This window comes from Neomonachus schauinslandi, chromosome 8 (assembly GCF_002201575.2).
Source record: "Neomonachus schauinslandi chromosome 8, ASM220157v2, whole genome shotgun sequence".
NCBI classification, from domain to species: Eukaryota; Metazoa; Chordata; class Mammalia; order Carnivora; family Phocidae; genus Neomonachus; species Neomonachus schauinslandi.
The window spans coordinates 144,328,055-144,336,477 of record NC_058410.1 but is presented as its reverse complement, the minus strand read 5'-3'; the positions used below and the strand labels follow the sequence as shown (position 1 = coordinate 144,336,477).

The 8,423-nt window shown below is 44.1% G+C and overlaps 1 non-coding gene across 1 annotated transcript; it reads right to left on the bottom strand.

Annotated features, from left to right (window-relative positions):
• Positions 1-998: 998 nt before the first annotated feature.
• On the bottom strand, positions 999-1,080 carry TRNAS-AGA. Its single transcript has one exon. It is a non-coding gene; the product is annotated as a tRNA-Ser (tRNA).
• Positions 1,081-8,423: the final 7,343 nt, after the last annotated feature.

Sequence of the window (8,423 nt, the reverse complement as noted above, 5' to 3'; positions counted from 1 at the left end):
GATAAGGACCAAGAGGGAACTGGTGGTGACGGGGCCGGGACTTCCTGACCCGCAACCGCAGGCCGCAAAGGCGTCAGGCGGACTCCTGACCCTCGTGTCCTCCCATCCGCGGGCCACCGCTCCTTCCTCAAAGGACAGCGGGTTCCCTCCGCAGCCGTCTGCCTGCTTGCGGCCCGTGCTTTTCTCCTGACTCGGCGGTGGTCAAACGCCCCCCTCCCTGCGATCACGAATTCCAGGAACAAACTCCCCGACGCAGTCTCACCCTCCTCACCCCAGCCCGACTTGGATCCCCTCTGTCCCCGCATCTCGCTTACCTATGGTCAGGGATGCTGATAGAATCGACGATCTGCTCAGCAAGGAAAGCTCAGCTCCCCAAAGCCTGACATGGAATTCGGAATTAGCACGACTCGGGAAAGACCCCTATTTTCCCTCACCCCATGGACCACCCTGTCCATAGAGGGGCAGACTTTGAAGATCTAGGGTTCAAATTCCTGTTTTCCTCCTTTTGATTTCTGGCGCACCAGAGAGGGCCCACCCCCTGGAGGATGGCTGCTCGTTGGAGAATTTCTGGGGACCCAGAAAGTAAGGAGTAAGAAAAAGTACAACGCGCATATCTATCTCTGGTTACATCCTTCATTGCTTCGGGGCTTAAGTGATTTTCATTTCATATTCCCTGGAGGAAATGTCAACAGATTAACCCACCTTCCATGGCTTGTGAAGAGCATCAGTGCAAACCCTTCTGCCAACATTCCGTTTGGAAGGGCCGCCTGGCAAGCAAGGCTCTGATGGCAGCAAAGAGGAAAGCAACACAAAGCGTGGGCTCTTCGCCGCGTAAAAGGAAACGCTTTGGGGACGGTGGTGGAGGGCCTTGCGAAAAGACTCTTGGAAAAGCAGGGTGGGCGCGCTCTGAAGAGCCGGGCGGGGAAGGGCGAGGCCCGGTGCTGAGAGGCGCGGGCAGCCCGTGAGAGCGGCGGTGGTGTCCCCAAAGAGGGGAGCCGCGTAGTCGGCAGGATTCGAACCTGCGCGGGGAGACCCCAATGGATTTCTAGTCCATCGCCTTAACCACTCGGCCACGACTACGTGCGAGCCGGCGCGCTCATCGGCCAAGGAGCCTCCGGCGAAGGCCACGGCTCTCCCACCAAGCGCCCTCGGACCTCACTCGGGCGAAGAGCGCGCTGCTGCGGCAAGCCGGCCAGGTGGCACTGCCTCCCCCGCGCGGAGGGACGCCTTCCCCCGACGGCCTGCTGGAGGGGCCGGAGCAGGAGGCCCCCCGGGAGCCCAGCCTCGTGCTGGGCCGCTTCCGACGGGGACGCAGGAGACACCCGGCTGGCGGACGCAGGCTCTGGCGTTCGCGGCAGAACTGCGAGGCGAGCGCCGATTTGAACACCTGCTCCAGATGAGCATCGATTTTCAAAATTAGTTTGGGAACATCCCCATCGTGGAAGATCATGCAGCTGATAAAGGAAGAAGGCACACTTCTAGTTATGGATAGGACTTGGCTGGTGTGTCTGTTGCGGCCTACTGCGTTAAGATGGGAGACTAAAAATCCATTCATGAGCATCATTAGTACGGAGTCAAACTTACTTTAAAACAAAACAAACCAAAAAAACCTTGCTTTTTGGAATTTTGACTTGAAGGAAAGGAAGTCGGCCGCAGTAGCCTCTTCCAAGAGCCAGGCAGGACTCCTTTCCCCAAGTTCCTTATCGTCTTCAGCCCTGGACTTATTTTATGAAAGAATCGCCTTCAAAGCTCCTATTTTCCTCGTGTAGAGATGGAAAATTTCAAACCCAGGTTCTGCTGCCAGACCCCCTGGGTTCACTGGCAGGCTCAGTCCCTTACTACCTGTGTCATTTTGAGTGGGTTACTTCAGATCCTGTATGAGTTTCTCATGCTGTGAAGTGAGAATGTCATAATTTAATATGTTGCCAGGTGCTGAGAAAAATCCCTAACATAGAACAACAACCTCTGTGTTAAATACTGGCTTTTATTCCTTTCGGTAACCAGATATCTCCATCAAGGCAAACTGAGTTTTTGGTTTTACTGAAGTAAAACAGACACAGAAATAATACACGACTCTTAAGCACAAAGATTTATGACTTTTCGCCAGTGGGAGCCAGATGGAAGTGGGTCACAGCCAACACCCCAGTGGCAACCCCCGCCCCCCACGAGCCCAGGCATGTCCTACCAAGAGAACCAACACGGTTCAGCAAGGCCATCAGAAGCGTGCTGGTGAGAAGGGCACTAGAATTACTGAGTTCAGGGCTAGCTCTATGTGCAAGCCAGGGCTCCCCGAAGGAGAGGCGGTCACAGAATTTGGCTTGTTAATGGCAATGGGAATGCTAGCACTCCAAAGCTCCCGATGTCTGGTGGAAATACTGAAACTCAAGAAGCCAGAGGTGTGCAATTACCGTAACAACCAGCTGGGGTGAGCCCCAGCCAGAGGGGCTTCTCCCACAGAGCTGTGAAGAGAGTTAGTAGACCACAATGTCCCTAAGGGTCCAACAGACCCACCCTATGTGTGCTGCGCAATCTATCTAATCAAAAGAAGCAAGGATGAATGGGAGACTGAGAGCACTCCCCCTGTAGGAAGTCATGATATTTTGACAAGTTCCTGGACCTAAGCTTGCCTCTTTTTTCTAAAAGCTGTATATTAAAAAAATTGTATGTTTAGCCTAAGGATTTATGATTTTTGAGTTCACTTTGTGTATTCAGTGAGGTTAAGCATTCCATTTTAGAGATTTTCACTTGCAGGAAGATGGAAATAAAAGCAAACTGTAGTCTCACCCCCACCCACAAGCAGCAAAGATAGAGTGGGGAGCCTAGAATCCCACCCTTGCCAGCCTGCGGCAAGGTGCTCCCCTCCACCCCAGCTTCCTGCCCCTCAACACAAGGTATCAGAGAAAGCAGAGGAAGAGGCTGAGACTTTCATTGCTCCAGGCTTTAAAAAAGCGTTTCCCATACCCGGTCAGTAGAGACCCTATAAGGAAGTCCGCACCACCACCCCCCACTTGGCAGTAATGAAGTGTCTATTACCCTCCCCACTGGGGTGGCATCAGAAGAGGCCCAGGGAGAGAAAAGATTTTCATCAGTGCTAAGCTGGAAGGGCCATACACACTCCCTGTTCATGGAGCTCACATGGCAATGATGACGCTCTCCTACTCCTCCAGCCAGGGAAGAACAGGTGGAAGCCTAGTGGGGAGCCAGGACCCCCTCTACTGCACAACAAGAGGGAGCCTACACCTTAGGTATCGAGAGAGACTGAATGAGGAATCTGGAATTCCATTCCGACCCGACAGTAACCAGGAGGTGTGCCCCGTCCTCTGTCAGAGCAGTGTTAGATGTTTGAGGGAACCAACTAAAGCCGGTTTAAATAACATCCAAAGTCTCAGAGCATAATACCCAAAATGTCCGGGAATCAATTGAAAACCGCTTGTCATGCCAAGAACCAGGAAGATCTTAAACTGAATGAAAAAAGACACTCAATAGATGTTATGATGGGCATAATGTCCAGGTGCTAATCCCTAGTACTTGAGAACATGTTGCCTTACATGGCAAAGGGATTTTGCAGATGTGATTAAGGGTAAAAATCTTGAGATGAGGGGATTACCTGAATTAGCTGGGGAGGCCCAATCTAATCACAAAAGTGCTCAAAAGGGAGGCAAACCAGTAGGCTGGAGAGATGAGATATGAGAAAGGATTCAACCCATCACTGCCGACTTTCAAGGTGGAGGAAGGGGGTCTACAAACCAAGGAATTTGGTGGCCTCTAAATGCTGGAAACCATTCTGAGCTTCCAGCCAGCAAGTAAACCTTGGTCTTACAACCACAAGGAACTGAGTTCTGACCCAGTTAGGTAAGGCAACAGATTCTCCCCTGGAGTCTCCAGAAAGGAATGCAGATCTGCTGACAACTTGCTTTTAGCTTAGTGCGTCGGAGGGCACTGTCAAGAGAGGGAAAAAGACAACCTGCAGAACTGGAGAATTTAAATATTCATAAATTATATATCTGATAAGGGTTTAATGCCTAGACTATATAAAATAATTCCCATAACTCCACAACTGAAAGAAAACCCAATTTCAAAAATGGGCAAAGTACTTGAATAAACATTTCTCCAAAAAAGGTATCTAAATGGCTGATAAGCCCACGAAAAGATGCTCGACATCGCTGGTCATTAAAAGATAATGCAAATAAAAATCTTAGTTTGAAACAATTACAGTGACTGAAAAAAAGTTCACCTCAAAGGGCTATGTACTGTATGATTCCAGAGAATGAACGAATGGGGGAAGGGCAGAGGGAGACACAGGTTCCCTGCTGAGCAGGGAGCCATGGGCAGGGCTTGATTCCAGGACCCCAGGACCGCAGGACCCCAGGACCCCAGGATCCCAGGATCATGACCTGAGCCAAAGGCAGACACTTAACCAATTGAGCCACCCAGGGGCCCCTATATAGTATTCTTTAGATGAGAACACATGGAGATGAGAACCAATCAGTGGCAGAGTTGGACGGAGTGGGGGATGGGAGGAGAGCAGGTGTGGCTGTGTGAAAGAACATCCGGGATCCTGGTGGCGATGGAAATGTTTCATCCTCACTGTATTTGTGTCAATATTCTGGCTGTTACATTATAGGATAATTTGCAAGGTGTCTTCACTGGGGGGAACTGGGTAGAGGGTACAGGAGATCTCTCTGCATTATTTCTTAGAAGTGCATTTGAATTTACAATCATCTCAAAATAAAAAATTTAAGTTAAATATGCCATTTCTATTATTATTATAGTTTCCCTTAAGGTCTTAATATGCGTACTTAACAAATCTAAATGTAAGCAACATCGGATGTAATGAAACTTGATTTCAGGCTTGAATTCATCACTTTGCTGATTGGTTTTGCTTTATCCTTTGCCTTTATTAAGCCAAATAGCCAGGTGCCTATTTCCACATCATTTTTGGCACACTTAAACCTAAGTTTAATAAACAATCCTGAGATTGTATTGTTTACCATCATATCTAATCAGCATAAGACTACTAGTGATATGAACAGGGCACATCATCTAGGTTTACTGTGACTATCTGAAAAGTTATTTTAAAACAAGAATAATAATTCTAGCTAGTAAGAATAAATGAAAATCTCCTTATGTGCTTTATATATTAAAGTACTATCATTTGTAGAAATATGAATGGATTTTCACTATTTCTGGGATAAAAAGCTTCAATAAATAGTTTATGAAAATGGCTAATTTTATTTTATGTAATATTAGGAATTAATAAAAATTATATATAAAAAGATAATATGAATATCGAGAATTCTTTAGCTAGATAGCTAGCAGTAAGAATATCTCACACTTTTATTCCCAAGAGATGTTTATAAATATTTGCCCAGCATGGAGCACAGTGCAGGGCTTGAACTTAAGACTCTGAGATCAAGAGACAGTGACTTAACCAACTAAGCCACATGGGTACCCCCAGCTTTGAGTTTTTAAAGAAAAGGTCCTGTTTGAGAATTCCTCCCATCTGGTCAAGACAATTTAAAAGTAGGATGTTTACTTTGCTGTATTAAACTTTCACAAGGAAGAAAAACTCTAAAGTTATGTATTATATCATGATAAATCTTCATTGATTTAAATATAATAAAGTCTATGAAGAAAAGGAAAAATGGTGAGAAACAAATGGGGCCCATCTAAGTTAAGAGAGGAGAGAGGGCATTTTGGGGGACCCAACTATGCAGTACAGTGACTGAAGAAAAATTCAGCAAGTGACAGTGAAGCACAATAATATCAATATTTTAACTTCTGACTGCTAAAATTTTAATTACAGTATAATTATAATATGCCAATATAATCATATGTTACATAATACGTTAAAATATAATGCTAGTAATAATTGATTTTTTAAAAGATTTTATTCATTTATTTGACAGAGAGAGACACAGTGAGAGAGGGAACACAAGCAGGGGGAGTGGGAGAGGGAAAGGGAGAAGCAGACTCCCCGCCGAGCAGGGAGCCCAATGTGGGGCTCGATCCCAGGATCCTGGGACCATGACCGGAGCTGAAGGCAGACGCTTAACAATTGAGACGCCCAGGTGCCCCTAATAATTGATTTTTTCAATAATATTTCTTGGTTATTTTTATATCCTGGAATTTTATATCCCTCTTTGCCAGTGGTTATTGTGTGGCTTTGGCCATGAACTCAGACAAGCAGTGATTTTACAGTCATTCATCATTTGCATGAATTATGACTTCATTGAATGTTTTAAATCTTTTCTCAGAATAAATAACTCTAGCATAATTTGACCCTGATCACAATATCCCATTTCTTATATTAATGTTGTCTATTATTTTAGTCCTGTTTTGTTTCTACATCTGAAAAGTTAATCATTACTAGTGATATTGTTTTCTGCATTCACAGTGTATTTAGAAGTTCTGGTGTGTTTCTGAACGTTCCTTTCTTTATAATTTTTGTATACCATTTGGTCATTAGTTCCAATTTCTTGTTCATGAATCTATTCATCATTTCTGCTGTATCTGCTATTCAAACTCCATAGTTGAGCTTTTAATGCCAATGAATAAATTTCCCCTCTATGATTTTATTTCTTTTTATGGTTATTACTTCTTAAAAGTGATCCTATTCATAATTTTCTTCTTAATGATAGAATTACTTTGTTTGCTGTGTTTAATAACTTTCTGTGGATGAATCATAATGCATGAGAAAATAGTGGAAACAAAAGTTTGGGAAGTTATGAAAATGGACTGGTAGATGATTATCACATTGATGAACATAGTGGACTAATATGGCTAAAACTTCATATATTAGGAAGAAGCTGCCTAGCTATGAATTGCACATGCTCAGGGCATAACTCAATTCCCTAGCCTTCTGTGCAGCTAGAATGCAGGCATGTGCCCTAAACCTTGCCAATCAGATGTACAAAAGCAAGATTTCTTCTCTCAGAGGAAAGAAATAGGTGGATAGGTCTTTTGCAGAGTTGCTTGCTGGTTAGGGTAAGTTCAGGTAAGCTACGTAAGTTTTTAGAGGCAGTGATGTCATAGGGCCTAGCAATGGCATACGTGTTGGGGGACATAGAGAGCTGGCAGTTACCCCTAGGAATTGAAGGATCAGGAGTAATTCGGAGAATTGGGTAGTATAACATAAAAGGGTGAGCGGTTATTACTGTGCCCAAGCATTTGGAGGGAGAACAAGGCAGCTCAAAGTTACAAATTCTCAGCTGAAATGTGCGGTCACTGAATCCCAGATTTCCTCTGCCCTAGAACAATTTCAATTTCCCACGACCCCAGCACTGACATAATTCAAAACCAAATTCACATTACCTATAATTACGTGAGTTTCCCATTGACAAAAAGGTAGATGAATGAACTGCAGTATATTGACACAGTAGAGTATTATTCATGAACGAAGGAGTGAATGAATGGCAGCTACTTGCAACAAAAGAAACAATTAATTTTAGCAATATATTGTTAAGTGAAAAAGTAAGACCCAGAAGTTAATGTATAGCCTGATAGTCTGAATCTTGAAATAAAAATATACAATTTTTAGAAATACAGTAGATGAAATAAAACTAAGGAAAGCCCTTTGGAATTACTTCTTGAGGATCTCAGCAATTTGTCTTGCCTTAAGTTGTGACACATGCAGACATTTACCAGAAAATGAAGTAACTTGCAACTGGAACATTCAGTTTTATGAAAATAAAATGATCACAGAGATAACTTAGGATACAATTTGAAAGCTCTGATTTCTGTGGAACATATTCGTCATAGACAACAATTTTGTGTGGTGGATCAGTGTCATAGAAATGACCAAAGGAACAACTGGAAACATTTAGAAAATGTATCTGGATCTTTATTTGCTCTGTCCGCAAGTGCTTTGAGTTTACATGTGGGCATCCAGTAGTGTTCAAATATCTGAGACGGTTCAATAAATTCTTTATTTAAAGTATGAATAGATTTTCACAAATCTTTGCTTCTCAGTGGAAAAGGAAACACCCATAAATTCAGGTCATCGTACCTAATAGACATTAGGAAGTCTCATTCTCTCTGGGCAGAAAAGTATTGTATTCATGAGAATCTTTCTTCTCTCTCAATTCCTTTGCATCCTTTTGCACGAATTGAGCTCACTACATTTCATAAAGCAATAAATCAGGAGAAGTTCAACTCAACTCAAAATTGTGAGCGTCACAGAATATATTAGGTGGGAGAGGAAAACGGGGAGAAAGAGGGAGGATGGTCCTCCAGGCAGTCAGTGGGGTCCACACAGGGTCCGTGTCATCTCCCCCTTCAGGATTACACTCTGGTTTCCTGTGAACTGGGGGTCCCCTGCCAACCATCCCTAAAAGGGAGACTTTAAAAAAATAAGAAGAGAAAGGCGCTCAGGTTCCACCGAGATTTGAACTCGGATCGCTGGATTCAGAGTCCAGAGTGCT